The sequence below is a fragment of the Phodopus roborovskii genome, unplaced genomic scaffold (assembly GCF_943737965.1).
Source record: "Phodopus roborovskii unplaced genomic scaffold, PHOROB, whole genome shotgun sequence".
In the NCBI taxonomy this organism is placed as follows: Eukaryota; Metazoa; Chordata; class Mammalia; order Rodentia; family Cricetidae; genus Phodopus; species Phodopus roborovskii.
Genome location: NW_026126014.1, coordinates 113,335 through 132,223, shown reverse-complemented (window position 1 = coordinate 132,223; position 18,889 = coordinate 113,335).

Sequence of the window (18,889 nt, the reverse complement as noted above, 5' to 3'; positions counted from 1 at the left end):
AACAAGCAAAACTCTCAAACAGTATAGACTGAGAAATCAAGATATTTAATGACAAAGCCAGATTTTCACAATACATATCTACAAATCCAGCCCTACAGAAAGTTCTGGAAGGAAAACTCCAACCCAAGGGAGTTAACTATGCTAACAAAGACGTAGGCAATAGATAATCCCACTTCACAAGGCTCAAGGGTAAAGCAGGGCAAATAAATTCACAATATCACCGCCAACAGCAAATCTACACAAGCAAGCATTAACAATTAATGGTTCTAACTTTCCCACAACATTAATGGTCTTAACTTACCTATATAAAGACACAGGCTAACAGAACAGATACGAAGACAGAATCCATTCTTTCTGCTGCATACTTGAAACACATCTAAGCTTCAAAGACAGATATTACCTCATGGCAAAGGGTTGGGAAATGATCTTCCAATCAAATGGACCCAAGAAGCAAGATGGTGTGGCTATCCTAATATCTAACAAGTTAGAATTCAAACCAAAATCAATCAAAAGAGATGAAGACAGTCATTTCGTATTCATCACAGGAGAAATCCATCAGCACAAATCTCAGTTCTTAACTTCTATTCCCCAAATACAAGGCAACCACATTCATAAAAAGAAATGCTACTAAAACTCAAAGCTCACATAAGACCTCAGCCACTTATAGTGGGAAACCTCAACACCTCACTCTCACTGCTAGACAGGACCACCAGTCAGAAACTTAACAAAAAACAAAAGAACTAACAGAAGTTATGTCTCAACTGGGTTTCACAGACATCTATATAACATTCTGTCCAAACACAAAATAAAATACTTTCTTCTGTGCTACACATGGAACCTTCTCTGAGATTGACCACATACTAGGCTACATAAAAAAAAAAAAACTCAAAACATACAAAAAATTGGAATATTCCCTTGTATCTTATCAGACCTCCATGCTTTAAAATTGGAATTCAACAATATCACAAATCTCACAAACCCTACAAACTCATGCAAACTGAACAATGTGCAATTGCACCATACCTGGGTCAAAGAACAAATAAAGAAATTAAGGGCTTCCTAAAATTCAACAAGAATGAGGAAACAATCTCCCTGAACTTATAGGACACCTTGAAAGCAGTGCGACTAGGGAAGTTCACATGAAGAGCCCATATGAAGAAAACGGAGGATAGTAACATTAGAGAATTAACAGCACAAATGAAACCCTTAGAACAGAAAGAAGCAAACTCACACTGGAGTGGATGCCAGGAAATTAAGCAATTTGAGGGCTGAACTCAATAAAGTAGCAACCAGGAAAACAAAACACAACATCAATGAAACAAAGAGTTGTTTTTTTTGAGAAAACGAATAAGATACAAAAACCTTTATCCAAATTAACCAAAAAGCAGAGAGAGAGAGAGAGAGAGAGAGAGAGAGAGAGAGAGAGAGAGACAGAGAACATGCATATTAACAAAGAAACAAAAAGGGGACATAATAACAGACACTGATGAAATCCAGACAATTTTCAGGTCATACTTTGAAAACTTGTACTCCAAAAAATTTGAAAATTCAAAGGAAATGAGCAATTTTCTGGATAACTATCACTTACCAAAATTAAATCAAGAACAGATAACATCTTAAATAGACCCATAACCCCTAATGAAATAGAAGCAGTCATCAAAAGCTTCCCAACCAAAGAAAGCCCAGGGCCAGATAGCTTCACTGCAGAAGTCTACCAGAAAAAAAAAATTCAGGAAGAACTAATACCAATACTCCTCAAATTGTTCCACACAATAGAAACAGAAGGTTCATTATCAAACTCTTTTATGAGGCCACAATCACCTTGGTTACCAAGCTACAAAAAGACACAAGTAAGAAAGAAAACTACAGATCAGTATCTCTCACGAGCATTGATGCAAAAATAATCAATAAAATACTGGCAAACCGAATCTAAGAATATATCAGAAAAATCATCCACCATGACCAAGTAGTAGTTACAGGGATGGTTTAACATAGGAAAATCTATCAACATGTTCTACCATATGAACAAACTGAAAATCCACATGATCATCTCCCTAGATGCTGAAAAAGCCTTTGGCAAAGTCCAACACCTCTTCATGATAAAGATGTTGGAGAGATCAGGGATAATAGGAACATACCTAAACATAATAAGAGCAATATACAGTAAACCAACAGATCAATAAAAAACTGAATGGAGAGACACTTAAGGTGATTCCTCTAAAATCAGAACAACTGTGGAGTGGGGGAAAATGGGATGGGAGGGAGGTTGGGGGCACATGGGAGTGAGGGAGGGAAGGAAGAAGTGAGGGAGGGAGGTGTATACCCACAAGATTCTCAACAAACTACAAGAAGAGTGGCTAAGTTATGTTCATAGAATCTTTATTAATAATATCTAGATTCTGAAAACCACCTTAATGTCCCTCAACTGAAGACTCGGTAAAGAAAATGCTGTGCATTTACACAATTATTACTAAGCTATTAAAAATAATGACAACATGAAATTTGTAGGCAAATCAATCATCCTGTGTGAAATAACCCAGACCCAGAATGACAAAAACATGGTAGGTACTCCCTTGTGAGTGGATATGAGCTGCAAAATAAAGGATAACCATGTTACAATTCATAGACTAAGAGATGTTGGGTAAGAATGGTGAAATGGGGAATATATCTCCCTGAGAAGAAGAAATAGAAGAGACTTCATGGTTAGATTTGGGGTGAATGGATATATGAGCATGAGGGATCAGGTGAAGGAAGGAATGAGGGGGAGAGTACTGAAAGAGGGGTCTGGAAAGGGGGGAATTTTGGGGTCAGGTATAAACCTAGTGTAAGGGAAACTCCCAAGAATTTATAAGGATGACCTCATCTAAGACTTCAATCAATAGGGAATATGTAGTCTTAACAGGCCATGTCCTGTGACAAGGCAAGAATACCAGTGGAGAGACTGGGAGACAGTCCTGGCTGTAGGATGTGCTGAGATAGTGGTGGCACACAGATTGTGGGAGTGGCCAACCAATGGGTCCAGCTTCAGACCCATGCCTTGAGAGTAAACACAACCCTGACACTGCTTGGAGTTCTAGGACCAGAAGCTGAATATTTCATAGACCTAGTGTAGAATCAAATAGAGAAGTTCCCAACTTAAATGTCAAAGTATGTACCGGAACACCACCTGCTCAGTCTGAACAACACCACTAGCATGCATGTCCTCAGGGCTCAACATTTAGGACTGGACAACCATTGTTCTTCCTTGGAGAATGTTTTTTCCCCCTTCTCATCATTTCTTAGTTGCCTGTATATTTTATGTATGATTGGAGGATTTGAGACAGAGAAGAGTAAGAGAAATGAGGTACAGTTTCAAAAACAGGCCAAGGCATCTCCATGCCAATGACTAATTATTATTTGAATCTATAGAAATACAGGTGGTAAATTCTTTCGCAGAATTATTAGGAGTTATACCTGATGACATACTTACTTTGGATTTCTAGACTACTATACTGTGAATGAATCAATTATGTTTCTTTCAATCACTTTGTAGTCTTGGAATTTCTTATTTTAACCCAAGGATCTTAATAACACTATCATGTTTAGTTTTACTTTTAGTAGAGTATGTAATTTTTATTATGATGTATACACATTATTTAACTTAAAGTGACATTCTTTAACCACAGTATATTTTATTTAAAACTGATATCTACTTTTTAGTTGAAATATTCATGAATTTTTTTGTGCCTAGTTTACTTTTCATTATAGTTAGACATAAATCTAAAATATTGCTATTTGTTTTCCATCTGTCCCTTCTGTTTTTTGTTCACTTTTAACTTTTTAATGTTTTGTTAGTCCTAGTTATCTTTCTTTTAGATGCTTACCTTCATTTCTTTGTTTATTTTATTAATAATCTCTCAAGCATTGTTATATAATTAATATGTAATATTTAATTATATAATTACATATTCATAGGAAATATACAATTATATATTATATTATTATTGTTGTATATAACAGATAATCATATATAATCTATATAACATATAATCATTAAGTAAACTTCATCCTATTATGGTCAGACTTCCAAAATATTTCACTTTGTGTATAGTGAAGAACTATCAGAGTGTACTATCATTTCTAATCTTCTGAGTTCAGATTTCTCAGACATCTTAATTCTCTATATGTTTTAGACTCTAAAATGCATTGATCCTATATTTAATTTTTAAAAACACATTTTCAGTGAAATTTAAAAACATACATACATATGACATTCATATTTACAATTTTTTTCATATGTAGATCCCCATTTACATATACCACTCTTTTTCCTTTGTTTGAATGATTTCCTTTAATGTTGCTTTGGTATAAATCTGTAAGCAATGGATTCTAATTTTTCTTTCCAGTTTTACGCCATTATTATTCAAATGTATGTTTTGTATGAAATTAATTTTGTTTTGCATATACTGTACTTTCAATGTTTAGCTTTGTTTTACTGTTGCTATACTTTGAACATGCCACTGAACTTAGTTGACTATCTTCTCAGGAAAGATGTTTGGTCATTAACTTTTTCCTCTGTGTGTATTTATTTCATTAAATTTAATTTTCTTTCATTTATACTTGCTTCTAAAGATTAACATTGTGATATATTTTATTTATATTTTTAGGTTTGTTCTTATGTAGACTATAACATTTCCAAATTTATATTTTTCATCATATTTATGAAATTACTTTTGACTATGTTTCATTAAATACTTTTGGCCTTCACTCTTCATTTTTTTCCTTTGGATTCCAGTTGTTTTGGATTTGTACTCCATTTTGGAGTGTTTTTCTGATGTCTTCTAGTTCACTGCACATTGTTTTCTACTGGTTATAGTGGATTAAATTTAATGTTGTGTATAAGTCACTTCAAATACTATTAGTTAATGTTAAAGGGTCAATTTACATAGGCACAGCAACAAAATATCTTACTGGAAGTGTCTGGCAAACTTAGAACCATAACAAAGGACCAAACCAATAAAAATGTCATATATATTCAAGTTTCTTGTTAGACAAAGTATCAGTGACAGTATAGTACATGTTAGTCTTATAAAATAAGTAAGCAGAACACTTGAAATTTACTGTCACAATCAACACTGAATAAAGAGAAAGTTCAATTTGGAGCAGAAGTATCCCCTCAAAATCTATTCATGACACGTTTTTACCCAGTAACATTTAATTCTAAAAGCAAATGAGAAACAAAAAACAAAAGTCTACTACTGCTAGGATTCTTAGTTGGCTTCCTCATCATGTATTCTTGGAAGTTACCCAAGCACTAGGTTTCTCCTTAAGTCCATAGTGACTCTTTATTAATAAAAGACAATTGTTCTTCCACTGCATCCCTCCCCATCTAGGCCATTTGTTCCATCTTGTTCTTACTACCTCCTCTTCCCCTTGTCACCCATTTCCCCAGTTTTCCCTGTAGATATCTAATTTTTCTTCCCAGAGTGATCCATATGTACCTCTTGGGGGTCTTCCTTGTTTCTAGCTAAAAGAAAGCTGTATTAAATCTTATTTAGATTAAATTTAATCCTACCTAGGCAACACATAGAGATATTTTTCACATGTAAATAGACTCAACTGATGAACTGATAGATATACAAATGGATAATGCTGAATCATCTTATTGTGAGTTTATAAAACATCTAAAAGAATGAGTATCAATTTTCTGAAACTCTAAACAGAGCATAGAAAAATCCACTTTCTAAGTCCTGTATGACCCTGGAATTAAAACTGCAGAAGAACACATCATAAAAGAAAGTGAATGGCCAATATGTCTGGTAAATCATTGATGTAAAAATTCTCAAAAATGCTGAGTATTGGACTAAATGTAAAATACTATATCAAAACGTAAATAATAAATGTTATTTTTGTTTACTGTGATTTATTAAAGTTATACAAGAAATGTGTAGCATATAGAAATCAATGAGCACAAAACTAAATAGATATCATAAAGGGAAGATAAAACAATCACTTTAATAAATATAGCAAAACAATTTAATAAAATTTAGCATATGTTCTGATAAAGTACTCAAAATATAGTTCTTGAAGGCAACAGATAGAAATAAAGGCCATTCAAATAGAAAAGTAAAATATGAGATTGTTCCTGTTTGCAGATAACAATTTTATAACTAAAGGGCACACACATTAGAATTGAGAAATAAATGTATGTAGTAAGGTTTCTAGGCTTAAAATACCATATTATATAAGTAATTTATATATATATATATTCTAATAGTAAAATTGCTGAGAATATCAATAAATTCCAGTCTACTAACAGTAACTATAAGTCATCACAATTCAGGAATAAATTTAACCAAGCATGTGTATATTCTGTATAAATTATTTAAAAAATGAGAAAATAAATTATAGAATTGGAAAAGTATCTATAGTATTGCTTTATGTTCTCAGTCAGTAAGAAGCATGGAGATGAACTGAAGTTCCTGTTACACACTAGTGACATTCTTCCCAGATATGGAAAAAATACTTTTAAAATTTGTATTCAACCAAAAAATCCATCAAATAGCCAAATATATTATTGCTGAAGGTAATAAAGCTGGAAGTACTGCACTGTCTTATTTTAAAGTGTTGTATAAAGCTATATTAATCAAAATCTCTTGTTTTAACATAAAAATAGAAAAACCTGTGGGTTACATTTTTTTACAGACATCAAATAGCATAGAAAAAGATTTTTAATGGTGCTGCTGAAACTGCTATCCAAATAAAGGAGGCAAATGAAATCTTTTCTCATCACATACACAAAAATCAACTTAGAATAGATCAAATCTTAAAATAACTCAACTATGAAACAACTAAAATGTTGCTTTGATGCAGTGCTGAGTCATTGGTCTGAGAAAACATGTTTTTACTATAACCTCCAAAGCACAAGCAACAGAAGCAAACAGAAGCAAAATATAAAAATATGGTTACATCAAACCAAAAAGCTTCTACATAAAAAAAAAAACTGTAGAATGAATAGATTGAAGTGAGCCTATAAGATGGAGATGCTTGAAATAATTTGTTCATCAAATTATGAGAATCCAAACAACTCATCAGCAAAATAATATCATTTGGGGAACTGTGGTTGATGTATTATAAAATGAATTTAAAAAATTAAAAGAAAGCAATTCCAAAGAGCAAAAATAAACCCATTTCAAACATGGGTTATGGAACTAAATTGAGATGTCTCAAAAGAAGTAATACAAATGGCCAATAAATATTTTAATCTAAAATTACAAAAAGAAAAGGTAAAAATTGAAAACTCAAACTTATTTATCTAAAGATTATATGAAATGATAAATAATATTTGAAAAATGAATAAAACCAGTAATTATGAGCAAAGCTCAAAACCACACTTAGGTCACAACACTTTAGTTGGAATGCTTATAAACAAATGACAAAAGCTGAAATAGCTGATGATTATTGGAAGAAATAGAATAACTACACTTGAATCTAATAAATATTCCCAATATCCAGTAGAGGTGATTTTGGATATTTCCCACATAAAGATAATGATAACTAACACAAAAATAAATCTACAGATTATTGTAGATATTCTTCCCTGCTTACTTACAAGTAGTGAATTTTCACACTGTCCCAAGTACACACATTTATTTTGTCTGATTTAGCTTCCGATTCTCTCATTGCTTCCAGATCGTTTATGCAGTGTGGCAGATTAGCCTCATGATCCTGCCACCATGCTTTTCATGCCATTTTCATTTTGGAACTGTAAACAAATAAATACATAAATAAATAAATAAACCTTTTGTCCCTTAAGTTGTATTTGTTAGGGTATTTTACCCCAGCAGTAGAAATAGAACTGAGACAATAAGGGAAAAACTATGAGAATAAACAGAAGATGACTTCCAGGTTCTTTTTTTTTATATATAAATTTTTATTTAATTTTATATAACAAAGTCCAATTAAATGAAAACAAACATTTATACACAATATTTGGGAATTTGGGCGTCGTTCTTTCCAAACTACTGCCTGCTGGTAAGGGGCGCTGTCTTGGGGGATTGGAAGAAGGTTCAGATATCCTAGCTGTAGTCTGTAGGGCTGTTTTGTCCATCTGTTTGGAATGTAGGATTAGCTTGTACTCTGTTTCAGGCAGTCTGGCGTGATCAAACCACATTAGTCTGGAAGGAATCCACATCTTTTCATTTTCTGTGGAAACAAAAATAGAAATCCTTTTCCCCAGTAACTTGTTCTTCAACTTAAATTTTGGAGTCAAAGCGTTTTTTTTTTTTTTTTTTTTTTAATTTATTATTTTACATGTTGATCCCAGTTCCCTCTCCCTCCCTCCCTCCCCTCCAGCCCTCCCTCCCTCCCTCCTTCCCTCCCTTTTACCCTCTCTGCCCTCTCACATGCACTCTAAACACCCTCCCCTCCCAACCCCCACCAAAATACCATATGTAGGGGAATGCCATCCAGTTGGGGTCATGTAGATCTGACAGATCCTGCGAAGTAGGGATTAGGGCTTCTCTCCTGTCTCTAGATTAAGGCAGTTATCCCTCCATGGGGGATATGTTTACAAAGTCCTTTTGTGCACCAGGGATATATCCTGGCTCCAATGTCTGAGGTCTCTTAGACTGCTCAGACCTTCTGGCTGAGACCCATATTCAGGGGGGTCCGAGTCAGTCCCCTGTTGGCTTCCCAGCTATCAGTCTAGTGGCCCTTAGCTCCTCCTTGTTCAGGTAAGCTGTCTCTATGTACTTCTACCGCATGGTCTTGTGCTCTCCATCTGCTTCTGGGTTCTAGTTCGACTCAGTGTTTATGTATGGGTGTTTGCTCCTATTTTCAACAGGCATTAGTTGAGGGCTCTATGGAGAACTTAGTTGTTGATCTCACTCTCCAGGAAGAGCATTTATGATAGCCTTTCCACGGGAGCTGAGATTGTTAGTTGGGAGCAGTCTTGTAGTTCCCTCGACCTTTCTTTGTGTTCAACTTTATCTTCAAACCAATATTGGCATCCTCTTTTATGTTCTCTCTCTCTCTCTCTCTCTCTCTCTCTCTCTCTCTCTCTCTCTCTCTCTCCTGTTTTCCATTCCTAACCAGGTTCAATCCTCCTGGTCGCACATGCCTTCCTCTCCTCCCCTCATTTTCTCCTACTTCTCTCTCCATTAGCTGTCCTCCCCCACTTTAACTGAGCTCTGGGGGACTTGTCCCTTCCCAGTTCTGTGAGGGACTTTATATGAATCTCTTAGAATACAAATTGTATCCTAGTTCCTCTGGTGATGTGAATTATAGGCTGGTGATCATTTCATCTAGGTCTAAAATCCATATATGAGTGAGTATATACTGTGTTTCTCTTTTTGTGACTGGGTTACCTCATTCAGGATGGTTTCTTCAAGTGCCATCCACTTGCCTGCGAATTTCAAGATACCATTATTTTTTTCTGCAGAGTAGTATTCCATTGTGTAGATGTGCCACAACTTCATTAACCATTCTTCAATTGAGGGGCATCTAGGTTGCTTCCAGGTTCTTGCTATTACAAATAGTGCTGCTATGAACATAGTTGAACAGATGTCTTTGTTGCATTGATGTGAATCCTTTGTGTATATGCCTAAGAGGGGGATTGCCGGGTCCTGTGGTAAACTAATTCCCATTTTCCTGAGGAACTGCCATACTGATCTCCAAAATGGCTGTATGAGTTTGCACTCCCACCAGCAGTGGAGGAGTGTTCCACTTTCTCCACATCCCCTCCAACATAAGTCATCACTGGTGTTTCTTATTTTAGCCATTCTGGCAGGGGTAAGATGGTATCTCAAAGTTGTTTTGATTTGCATTTCCCTGATAGCTAAGGATGTGGAGCATTTTCTTAAGTGTCTTTCAGCATTTTTGATTTCCTCCATTGAGAATTCTTTCTTCAGTTCTGTACCCCGTTTTTTAATAGGGTTATTTGGTGTTTTGTTGACTAGTTTCTTGAGTTCTTTGTATATTTTGGAGATCAGCCCTTTGTCGGATATAGGATTAGTGAAAATCTTTTCCCAGTCAGTGGGCTGCCATTTGGTCTTGTCCACTGTGTCCTTTGCCTTACAGAAGCTTCTAAGTTTGAAGAGGTCCCATTTATTAATTGTTTCTTTCAGTGTCTGTGCCCCTGGAGTTATGTTCAAGAAGCGGTCTCCTATACCAGTTTGTTCAAGGGTACCTCCTACTTTCTCTTCTAAGAGGTTCAATGTGGCTGGATTGATGTTGAGGTCTTTGATCCATTTGGACTTGAGTTTTGTGCATGGCGACAGACATGGGTATATCTGCAGTCTTCTACACACCCTCATCCAATTGTGCCAGCACCATTTGTTGAAGATGCTGTCTTTGCCCCATTGTATAATTTTAGCTGTTTTGTCGAAAATCATGTGTTCATATGTGCGTGGATTAATATCAGAATTTTCAATTTGATTCCATTGGTCTACCTGTCTATTTTTATGCCAATACCAGGCTGTTTTCAGAACTATAGCTCTGTAGTAGAGCTAAAAGTCAGGAATGATGATGCCTCCTGAAGTTCTTTTATTGTATAGGGTTGTTTTGACTATCCTGGGTCTTTTCTTTTTCCATATAAAGTTGATTATTATCCTTTCAAGGTCGGTGAAGAATTGTGGTGGGATTTTAATGGGGGTCGCATTGAATCTGTAGATTGCTTTTGGCAAGATTGCCATTTTTACTATGTTTATCCTACCAAGAGCATGGGAGGTCTTTCCATTTTCTGGTATCTTCTTAAATTTCTTTCTTTAGAGTCACAAAGTTCTTATTATATAGGTCTTTTACTTCTTTGGTAAGCATTACACCAAGATACTTTATGTTGCTTGTGGCTATTGTAAAGGGTGATGTTTCTCTGATTTCTTTCTCTGCCTCTTTGTCATCTGAAAAAAATAGGGCTACTGATTTTTTTTTCGTTTATCTTGTATCCTGCTAGTTTGCTGAAAGTGTTTATCAGCTGGAGGATTTACCTGGTAGATTTTATTGGGTCGCTTATGTAAATTATCATATCATCTTCAAATAGAGACAGTTTGACTTCTTCCTTTCCAATTTGGATCGCCTTGATCTACTTTTGTTGTCTTATAGCATTACCTAGAACTTCTAGTACGATATTGAAGAGATATGGAGAGAGAGGACAGCCTTGTCTTGTTCCTGAGTTTAGAGGAATTGGCTTACGTTTCTCTCCATTCAGTTTGATGTTGGCAGTTGGTTTGCTGTATATTGCTCTTATTATGTTTAGGTATGTTCCTGTTATCCCTGACCTCTCTAATACCTTCATCATGAAAGGGTGTTGAATTTTGTCGAAGGATTTTTCCCCATCTAGGGAGACAATCATATGGTTTTTCTTTTTCAGTTTGTTTATATGGTGGATCACGTTGATAGATTTTCGTATGTTAAACCATACCTGCTATCCAGGTATGAAGCCTACTTGATCATGGTGGATGATTTCTCTGATGTATTCTTGAATTCGGTTTGCCAGTATTTTATTGAGTATTTTTGCATCGATGTTCATCAGGGATATTGGTCTGTAGTTTTCTTTCTGAGTTGTGTCTTTGTAAGGTTTGGGTACCAAAGTTACTGTGGCCTCATAAAAAGAGTTTGGCAATAAACCTTCTGTTTCTATCTTGTGGAACAGTTTGAGGAGTAGTGGTATTAGTTCTTCCTTGAATGTCTGTTAGAACTCTGCGCTGAATCCATCTGGCCCTGGACTTTTTTTCCTTGGAAGGCTTTTGATGACTGCTTCTATTTCATTGCGGGTTATAGGTCTATTTAAGTTGTTTGTCTGTTCTTGATTTAATTTTGGTGATAGTTATCCAGAAACTTGTCCATTTCCTTTGAATTTTCAATTTTTGTGGAATACAGATTTTCATAGTATGATCTGAAAATTGTCTGGATTTCCTCTGTGTCTGTTGTTATGTTCGCCATTTCATTTCTGATTTTGTTAATTTGCATGTTTTGTCTCTGCTTTTTCGTTAATTTGGATAAAGGTTTGGCTATCTTGTTGATTTTCTCAGAAAACCAACTCTTTGTTGCATTGATTTTTTGTATTGCTTTCCTGGTTTCTATTTTGTTGATTTCAGCCCTCAAGTTGATTATTTCCTGGCATCTACTCCTGCTGGGTGAATTAGCTTCTCTCTGTTCTAAGGTTTTCAGTTGGGCTGTTAATTCTTTTATGTGACTATCCTCTGTTTTATTCATATGGGCACTTAGTGCAATGAACTTCCCTCGTAGCACTGCTTTCAAGGTGTCCCATAAGTTCAGGTATGTTGTATCCTCATTCTCGTTGAATATTAGAAAGACTTTAATTTCTTTCTTTATTTCTTCTCTGACCCAGGAGTGGTGCAATTGCACATTGTTAAGTTTCCATGAGTTTGCAGGTTTTCTGCTATTTGTGTTGTTGTTGAATTCCAATTTTTAAAGCATGGTGGTCCGATAAGATACAGGGGATTATTCCTATTCTCTTGTATCTGTTGAGGTTTGTTATGTCTCCTAGTATGTGGTCGATTTTAGAGAAGGTTCCATGTGGAGCAGAGAAGAAGGTATATTCTTTTGTCTTTGGATGGAATTTTCTATAGGTGTCTGTTAGCCCCAGTTGAGACATAACTTCTGTTAATTCTTTTGTTTTTTTGTTGAGTTTCTGATTTGTGGTCCTGTCTAGTGTTGAGAGTGGTGTATTGAAGTCTCCCACTATAAGTGTGTGAGGTTTTATATGTGCTTTGAGTTTTAGTAGCGTTTCTTTTACGAAAGTGGGTGACTTTGTATTAGGGGCATAGATGTTCAGAATTGAGACTTTGTGTTGATGGATTTCTCCTGAGATGAATATGAAATGACTGTCTTCATCTCTTTTGACTAGTTTTGGTTTGAAGTCTAACTTGTTAGATATTAGGATAGCTACGCCTGCTTGCTTCTTATTTCCATTTGATTGGAAAATCTTTTCCCAACCCTTTACCCTGAGCTAAGATGTGTTTCTTGTATGCAGCAGAAGGATGGATTCTGTCTTCGTATCCATTCTGTTAGCCTGTGTCTTTTTATAGTTGAGTTAAGACCATTAATGTTGAGGGTGAGTAAGGTCCATTGATTGTTGATGCTTGTTTGATTTAGGTTTGTTGTTGGCAGTGGTATTGTGAATATATTTGTTCTGCTTCACCCTAGGTTTCTGGTGTAGTTGGATGATCTGTTGCCTACATTTTTGTGGGCGTAGTTACCTTTCTTGGGTTGGAATTTTCCTTCCAATGCTTTCTGTAGGGCTGGATTTGTAGATACATATTGGGAAAATCTGGTTTTGTCATTGAATATCTTGTTCTCTCCATCTATATTGACTAAGAGTTTTGCTGGATATAGTAGCCTAGGCTGGCATCCGTGTTCTCTTAATACTTTTAGAACATCTATCCAGGACCGGCCTTGAGGGTTTCCATGGAGAAGTCAGGTGTAATTTTGATAGGTCTGCCTTTATATGTTACCTGTCCTTTTTCCTTCGCTACTCTTAATATTCTTTCTTTATTCTGTATGCTAGGTGTTTTGATTATTATATGTCGAGGGGTCTTTTTTCTTTGGTCCAGCCTATTTGGGGTTCGGTATGCTTTTTGTACTTTCATGGGCATGTCCTTCTTCAGATTTGGAAAGTTTTCCTCGATGATTGTGTTGATTATGTTTTCAGCACCTTTGAGCTGGGCTTCCTTTCCTTTGTCTATGCCTATTCTTCTTAGGTTTGGCCTTTTCATGGTGTCCCACATTTCCTGGATGTTTTGTGTTAAGGATTTGTTGGATGTATGATTTTCTTTGGTCAATGAATCTATTTCTTCTAGTTTGTCTTCTGTGTCTGAGGTTCTCTCTTCCATCTCTTGTATTCTATTGGTTATGCTTGTGTCCGTGGTTTCTGATTTTTTGCCCAGCTTTTCAATTTCCAGCCTTCCTTCCGTTTGTGTTGCCTTTATTTTCTCAATTTCAGTTTTCAAGTCTTGAACCGTTTCCTTCACCTGGTTAATTGTTTTTTCTTGGGTTTCTGTACTTTCCTTAAGGAATTTGTTCATTTCTTCCACTTTTTTGTTTGTGTCCCAAGTACACACATTTATTTTGTCTGAATTAGCTTCCCATTCTCTCATTGCTTCCAGATCGTTTATGCAGTGTGGCAGATTAGCCTCATGATCCTGCCACCATGCTTTTCATTCCATTTTCATTTTGGAACTGTAAACAAATAAAAACATAAATAAATAAATAAACCTTTTTCCCCTTAAGTTGTATTTGTTAGGGTATTTTACCCCAGCAGTAGAAATAGAACTGAGACAATAAGGGAAAAAGTATGAGAATAAACAGAAGATGACTTCCAGGTTCTTAAATCAATAGGCTATAGTATTTTTGGTGCCACAAACTGAAAAATGTCTTTGTGAGACAATTTTGGCTTAGTGTTAAACATTTCTTATAAGGGAATTAGAGTGACATTCAAACAATACAGTCTGATTAACATTTGTTGACATATGCTTGACCAAAAAAAGATTCTTAATACTTGGAGTGCTCTGGGGATGGGAGCAAGTACTAATTAGGTAAAATAAGGAGCAGTTGTTAGATCTGATTTAATCTTGGGGATATCCCCACTGATGATAATTAGACTGCTTGTGAATAGCTTCTATTACTATACTTTGACACTTCTGATTCAGTTCAGCTCTTAGGTACATCTTGGAAGTGTAGAAATACAAAAATGAAAATGACAAGCATGTATAGGAGTGTGTTATGGGAAAACTTGAATTTATAGCTGAATATGGAATAATTCTCTCTATATATCTATGCATAGTATCATGATGTAAATAATACACATAATCATGATGTAAATAATACACATACATCGTTTTATGTATAAATGAGTTTTCATAATATTTGAAATAAAATATGAAGTAATGTAATGCAATTACATTTGTAGGCATGTAATATTTCAAATAGATTAATTTTTTTCATGGGCATACCAGTACATAAAGGTTAATAATGACATTGTGTGTTATACAGTGTCATTCAATGGGAAATGCAAGGATAATTTCAAACAACATGTGTAATGCTGGCATACTAATGACCTGGAATGTAAAGGGCAGTTTCATGTCTTATGTTACAAACCAACTAAATCTTATTGGAATAAAAACAGCAGTTTAACTAACATTTCTTTTTATTTTTTAAATTCATTCTTTCTTATATCTGGACCACAGTTTTGCTCCCTTTCCTCCACCTAGTCACTTCCTTCCACCTCCCCTCTTCTCCATATCCATTCCTCCTCTGTTTCTCTTCAGAAAAGAGCAAGACTATTCATCAAATACAGAATAACAAGTTAAATAAAACTAGGAATAAACACTAATATCAAGGCTGGACAAGGCAACCCAATAGTGGGAAAATGGTCCTAAAAGGGGCCAAAAGAGTCAGACACCCCCTACTTCCTCTGTTAAGAATCTTACAAGAACATCAAGCTACACAACCATAACATTTATGCAGAGGACTTAATACAGACCTATGTAGGCTCTGTGATTTTTGTTTCATTTTCTATGAACCCACCTTTTATGATTCTGTGGGCCATGCTATGTAGAAACACTCTGGCTCCTACAATTCTTCTTTCTCCTCTCCTGTGAGGTTCTTCTGGCTCTGTGTTATGTTTGACTGTGGGTCTCTGTATATTATCTCATCAGTTCCTGGATGAAGCCTCTTATGACAGTTGGGATAGGCACCAATCTATGTCTCTTTTCATAGTTATCCCTTTATTATTTCTACTAACTGTGGAGAAGAATAAAAAACTAAGACCACTTTAACAAGTATACATATGCTTATGCAAGTGTGTGCATGTGTGTGTGTGTGAGTGAGTGTGTGTGTGTGTGTGTGTGTGTGTGTGTGTGCCTGCCCTAATGTGCACACATAATATAGAATGAGAAAAGTGAAGACAATTTTTCCTTTCTTATCAAAAATAATACATATCTTAACAATATATAATTTGAGTTGTGTTTTATGCCTTACAACTGTTAACTAGAGAGATTTCCTGTAGCAAATATTGATTGGACAGTACAGACTTGATCATATTTTGTTTGTTTATTATTTGTTTTACTACTATTTATTTTCTGTTTACTCTTTAAAATACAGATCTTAAAAAGGATGATGACATAAACACTTCAAAATTGTTATAAATATTCAAATTTTACTAACATCCAATTCACTCAGTGAACTGAGTATTTTATTTTTGATGAAAAATTCATTATATTCTTTTAATTAGATTAAAAATTAACATATTCTAAATATTATTTTAGAGGTCTGATTTTATTGTTACACTGACACAAATGCATCTTCCTTACTTGATATTTAGGTGTTCACATTCCTAATTAATATTTAAAACAGCTACAGTTAAAATCTTGGTAAGAATTCAAACTCTAAAATAATCCTACTTCTCAGTCAAAGTGCATTCCACATAATATAATTTGTGATAATTTTGTCTTGATATATAGTGACCTAACATTTTTGCATATAAAAAATTAAGTGAAACTTTTGACAAAACTACCAAGACCCGGGCCTGATGTACATTTCACCTTTTAAAGTTGTTGAGGGCAGTTACCTTCTCAGAAAAAGGAATTAAATTCTTTATATATTGTCATTAGTAGAGAAAACAGTGAGCTAAAGGAAAATTTCTTCTACATCTCGTTGTGGAATATTCCTTTACACTGTGTGAATATGTATCCCTGTGAGAGGTTTAATAAAGAGCTGGATTGCCACTAGCTAGCTATGAAAAGGTTAGACAGGACTTCTAGGGGCAGAGAGGACTCAGAGAAGAAAGACATAGTGGCCAGCCAGTTGCTGAGGAAGCAGAATGGGAAGTACAGACTAAAGGTGACTGAGCTATGTTAAAGTATATAGATTTAAAACTATGCTTTGATTTAAATTATAGCACTAGTTAGGAACAAGCCTGAGCTAAGGCTAAGCTTTTGTAATTAATAATAAGTCTCTATTCCATCATTTGTGAGCTAGCAGACCAAAGAAAAAAATCTACAAAATAACATGGATTTGTTTACAGTACCAGATTTCACAATGGAAGAATATACTATAAAAACGTAAGTGAAAGTTAAAAGAAACTATTTCTTTTCTAGATATAAAAACTTAAATCTAGTTTTGCCCCAATAAATGAATGCAGGTTGTGAGTAGTATTTGGAATTTTTTGTGCTGGTGATCAATGCATATTAATGCTACATATTTTTCTAAAACCTTTCAGCATTATGTTCATTTTGATATTCAGTTGATACCAAATAATCATTTAAAAACCATGTGTTCTATTGAATTAAATGTTTTAATTACATAAATTATTAGGTTTTATTGTTACATAGTCATATAATTACACTATGTAGCTTCATGTATCCCACTGAATCATCACTACAAACATTTAAAATTTAAATTTATTTATTTTTCCTGACTTCATATACATTATTGTATAAATATTCTTTGATCATTGCACTTCCAAATATTCTCTTACTCATCCCATCTCCCATAGAGTCACTTCTCTGCTCTGTTCCTCTCCTACTTTTGAGACTTGTATGAGCCACAATATTTAGATTATAATTACCTACGTAAGCATGAATGTGAGGTTGTTCATTTTATGAAAGGCAAAATAGTGGTGACTATACCATTGGTAAATATTATTCTACCTTTTCCATTACCAATTAAGTGTGCATTTATCATCAAAGAGGTATGGGATCCTAGATACTATCCTCATCAGTTATATAAAGTTAATGGGTCAAGTCTTGTGCAGATAACCACTGATTCTATGATTTTATGGGTGCAACAACCATATCAGATGCATTGACATTTTAAAACACCTCTTCTCATCTGTCGCTGCTTTCTTTTCACATCACCTTCCACAACATTCTCGGGGCCTTGAAGGAAATGATATATATGTTCTTCATAGAACTAAGTACCTCAACAGTCAGTCATGTGTCTTCATACATTGGCAAAATATATAGTAATAAATTTCATGGACTTTCCTCTAAACAATAATACATAAACTTTTAAGACCTTGTAATAACATTTAATATATAATAATGAAACTTTTGGTTCCCTCAGCTGTAATAGTTTGGGCAAAACTAGGACTAGATAGCAATTAATAATTTAATATTGCATAAACTTATAGGAGCTTCTCTATAGATGTCTAGCAGATGGCTGACATAGTTTAGTAATATTGTATTAATTTAAAATAATGTTTTAAAAGGTGAATTTTAATTGATTTAATTTTACATTGTTCAAACAATTTTAACTTTTAATTCAGACAACTTATTGTCTGTGTTTATGATTAGTATAGTAATCCTTACAGAGTGAAGAAGAACTTGGAACTATTGTTGTTTTATATGGTGTGCTTTTAAGGGTTGATCTATAAATTATGTAAAAGAAATAAATAATTTCTTGGCACTCAAGACAAAGTGAATAGTATTTTCAATAATACAGTCTACAAAGTATAGTATGTATGAAGAAAGTTTATTTTTTACCTTCTTTAGTTTTTGTTTGTCTGTTTCCTTTAGTATGATTTTGCTATAATTTTTCTTGGAGTATCAGCTTAAATAAGTGTCAGAGGAGCCAGACAGGACACAATATGTTCTTTAATATTGTTCTATTTTGTTATGTTTCATTTTGGTGTTTTGTTGGTTTTCTTTAAATTTGAAACAAGCTTGTTTTACATGTCAATCCCAGTTCATACCTAATTTTGGAGGAATCATGTTGAGTTTCTGTCCATTTACTTTCATGTTTGCTATTGGTTTGCAGTATATTGATTTTATTATGTTTAGGCATGTTTTTGTTATCCCTGATCTCTCAAAGACTTTTATTATACAGTGATGGGAGATGCCATTATGAATATATGTTTCTCATACTGGTTAATGAATAAAGCACTGTTGGC